Source organism: Ixodes scapularis, unplaced genomic scaffold (assembly GCF_016920785.2).
Source record: "Ixodes scapularis isolate PalLabHiFi unplaced genomic scaffold, ASM1692078v2 ptg000323l_1__unscaffolded, whole genome shotgun sequence".
NCBI lineage: Eukaryota > Metazoa > Arthropoda > Arachnida > Ixodida > Ixodidae > Ixodes > Ixodes scapularis.
Window position 1 is genome coordinate 1,031,128 of NW_024609965.1, and position 3,918 is coordinate 1,035,045.

General features: G+C 50.3%; 1 long non-coding RNA gene across 1 annotated transcript; it reads left to right on the forward strand.

Annotated features, from left to right (window-relative positions):
- The first annotated feature begins 206 nt into the window (after nt 1–206).
- On the forward strand, nt 207–3,323 carry LOC121834062. Its single transcript, XR_006077038.1, has 3 exons — nt 207–234; nt 3,023–3,061; nt 3,259–3,323. It is a non-coding gene; the product is annotated as an uncharacterized LOC121834062 (long non-coding RNA).
- The last annotated feature ends 595 nt before the right edge of the window (nt 3,324–3,918 follow it).

Genomic DNA, 3,918 nt, shown 5'->3' on the forward strand with positions numbered 1-3,918 from the left:
ACTGCATCTGATACATCCCCTCATGTCAACTGAAAAGGTACGGTGGCATGATTTTCCTGGATATTATGTGGTTATGGCCTCGTTCAGCGAGTATTTTGCTTTGCACGTCTTGATACTAACACAGCGTGCTTGATTCGCAGGCATTTGACGACGCCCGGGCTGCTTGCAGTCACTTTGAGGTTTCCTGCAAGTGCCGAGAGACCCTCGACATCTGACTGCAACACCCCTGAAAAGGTACGGTGGCGTAATTTCCCTACATATTTTGTAGCCGTGGCCTAGTTCAGCGAGTGATTCGCTCTGCACAGCTTGACATTAACACAACGTGCTTGCTTCGCAGGCATTTGACGACGCCTTGGCTGCTTGCAGTCACTTCGAGCTTTCCCTCAAGTGCAGAGAAACCCTCGACATCTGACTGCAACGCCCCTGAAAAGGTATGGTGGCGTGATTTCCCTACATATTTTGTTGCCGGGGCCTAGTTCAGCGAGTGATTCGCTCTGCATATCTTGACATTAACACAGCCTGCTTGCTTCGCAGGCATTTGACGACGCCTTTGCTGCTTGCAGTCACTTCGAGGTTTCCCACAAGTGCCGAGAAACCCTCGACATCTGACTGCAACACCCCTGAAAAGGTAGGGTGGCGTGGTTTCCCTACATATTTTGTAGCCGTAGCCTAGTTCAACGAGTGATTCGCTCTGCACATCTTGACATTAACACAACGTGCTTGCTTCGCAGGCATTTGACAACGCCTTGGCTGCTTGCAGTTACTTTAAGGTTTGCTGCAAGTGCCGAGAGACCCTCGACATCTGACTCCAACACCCCTGAAAAGGTACGGTGGCGTGATTACCCTACATATTTTGTAGCCGTGACCTAGCTCGGCGAGTGATTCGCTCTGCACATCTTGACATTAACACAGCGTGCTTGCTTCGCAGGCATTTGACGACGCCTTTGCTGCTTGCAGTCACTTCGAGGTTTCCCACAAGTGCAGAGAAACCCTCGACATCTGACTGCAACACCCCTGAAAAGGTAGGGTGGCGTGATTTCCCTACATTTTTGTAGCCGTAGCCTAGTTCAGCGAGTGATTCGCTCTGCACATCTTGACATTAACACAGCGTACTTGTTCGCAGGCATTTGACGACGCCTTTGCTGCTTGCAGTCACTTCGAGGTTTCCCACAAGTGCAGAGAAACCCTCGAGATATGACTGCAACACCATTGAAAAGTTACGGTGGCGTGATTTCCCTACATATTTTGTAGCCGTGGCCTAGCTCGGCGAGTGATTCCCTCTGCACATCTTGACATTAACACAGCGTGCTTGTTTCGCAGGCATTTGACGACGCCTTGGCTGCTTGCAGTCACTTCGAGGTTTCCAAGTGCAGAGAAACCCTCGACATCTGACTGCAACACCCCTGAAAAGGTAGTGTGGCGTGATTTCCCTACTATTTTGTAGCCGTAGCCTAGTTCAGCGAGTGATTCGCTCTGCACATCTTGACATTAACACAGCGTGCTTGCTTAGCAGGCATTTGACGACGCCTTTGCTGCTTGCAGTCACTTTGAGGTTTCCCACAAGTGCAGAGAAACCCTCGACATCTGACTGCAACACCCCTGAAAAGGTTCGGTGGTGTGATTTCCCTACATATTTTCTAGCCGTGGCCTAGCTCGGCGAGTAATTCGCTCTGCACATCTTGACATTAGCACAGCGAGCTTTCTTCGCAGGCATTTGACGACGCCTTGGCTGCTTGCAGTCACTTCGAGGTTTCCTACAAGTGCATTGAAACCCTCGACATCTGACTGCAACACCCCTGAAAAGGTAGGGTGGCGTGATTTTCCAATCTATTTTGTAGCCGTAGCCTAGTTCAGCGAGTGATTCGCTCTGCACATCTTGACATTAACACAACGTGCTTGCTTCGCAGGCATTTGACAACACCTTGGCTGCTTGCAGTCACTTTGAGGTTTCCTGCAAGTGCCGAGAGACCCTCGACATCTGACTGCAACACCCCTGAAAAGGTACGGTGGTGTGATTTCCCTACATATTTTGTAGCCGTGGCCTAGCTCGGCGAGTGATTCGCTCTGCACATCTTGACATTAACACAGCGTGCTTGCTTCGCAGGCATTTGACGACGCCTTTGCTGCTTGCAGTCACTTCGAGGTTTCCCACAAGTGCAGAGACCCTCAACATCTAAGTGCAACATCCCTGAAAAGGTAGGGTGGTGTGATTTCCCTACATATTTTGTAGCCGTAGCCTAGTTCAGCGAGTGATTCGCTCTGCACATCTTGACATTAGAGAGTTTTAGTAGATCGTTCCCATGACTCCGTTAACGATACCCGATACTCCGCCACCGCCTCCCTTGCGCATGCATAGTATCGTTATCGGGGTCATAGGAGGTATCGGAACGATCTTCTAAAACTCTCTAATAACACAGCGTGCTTGCTTCGCAGGCATTTGACGACGCCTTGGCTGCTTGCAGTCACTTCGAGGTTTCCCACAAGTGCAGAGAAACCCTCGACATCTGACTGCAACACCCCTGAAAAGGTAGTGTGGCATGATTTCCCTACATATTTTGTAGCGGTAGCCTAGTTCAGCGAGTCATTCGCTCTGCACATCTCGACATTAACACAGCGTGCTTGCTTCGCAGGCATTTGACGACGCCTTCGCTGCTTGCAGTCACTTTGAGGTTTCCCACAAGTGCAGAGAAACCCTCGACATCTGACTGCAACACCCCTGAAAAGGTACGGTGGCATGATTTTCCTACATATTTTAGCCGTGGCCTAGCTCGGCGAGTGATTCGCTCTGCACATCTTGACATTAACACAGCGTGCTTGCTTCGCAAGCATTTGACGAAGCCTTGGCTGCTTGCAGTCACTTCGAGGTTTCCCAGAAGTGCAGAGAAACCCTCGACATCTGACTGCAACACCCCTAAAAAGGTAGGGTGGCGTGATTTCCCTACATATTTTGTAGCCGTAGCCTAGTTCAGTGAGTGATTCGCTCTGCACATCTTGACATTAACACAGCGTGCTTGCTTCGCAGGCATTTGACGACGCCTTGGCTGCTTGCAGTCACTTTGAGGTTTCCTGCAAGTGCCGAGAGACCCTCGACATCTGACTGCAACACCCCTGAAAAGGTACGGTGGTGTGATTTCCCTACATATTTTGTAGCCGTGGCCTAGCTCGGCGAGTGATTCGCTCTGCACATCTTGACATTAGCACAGCGTGTTTGCTTCGCAGGCACTTGACGACGCCTTTGCTGCTTGCAGTCACTTCGAGGTTTCCCACAAGTGCAGACAAACCCTCGACATCTGGCTGCAACACCCCTGAAAAGCTACGGTGGCGTGATTTCCCTACATATTTTGGAGCCGTGGCCGAGTTCAGCGAGTGATTCCCTCTGCACATCTTGACATTAACACAGCGTGCTTGCTTCGCAGGCATTTGACGACGCCTTGGCTGCTTGCAGTCACTTTGAGGTTTCCCACAAGTGCAGAGAAACCCTCGACATCTGACTGCAACACCCCTGAAAAGGTACGGTGGCGTGATTTCCCTACATATTTTGTAGCCTAGTTCAGCGAGTGATTCACTCTGCACATCTTGACATTAGAGAGTTTTAGTAGATCGTTCCCATGACTCCGATAACGATACCCGATACTCCGCCACCGCCTCCCTTGCGCATGCATAGTATCGTTATCGGGGTTATAGGAGGTATCGGAACGATCTACTAAAACTCTCTAATAACACAGCGTGTTTGCTTCGCAGGCATTTGACGACGCCTTGGCTGCTTGCAATTACTTTGAGGTTTCCTGCAAGTGCCGAGAGACCCTCGACATCTGACTGCAACACCCCTGAAAAGGTACGGTGGCGTCATTTCCCTATATATTTTGTAACCGTGGCCTAGTTCAGCGAGTGATTCGCTCTGCACATCTTGACATTAAC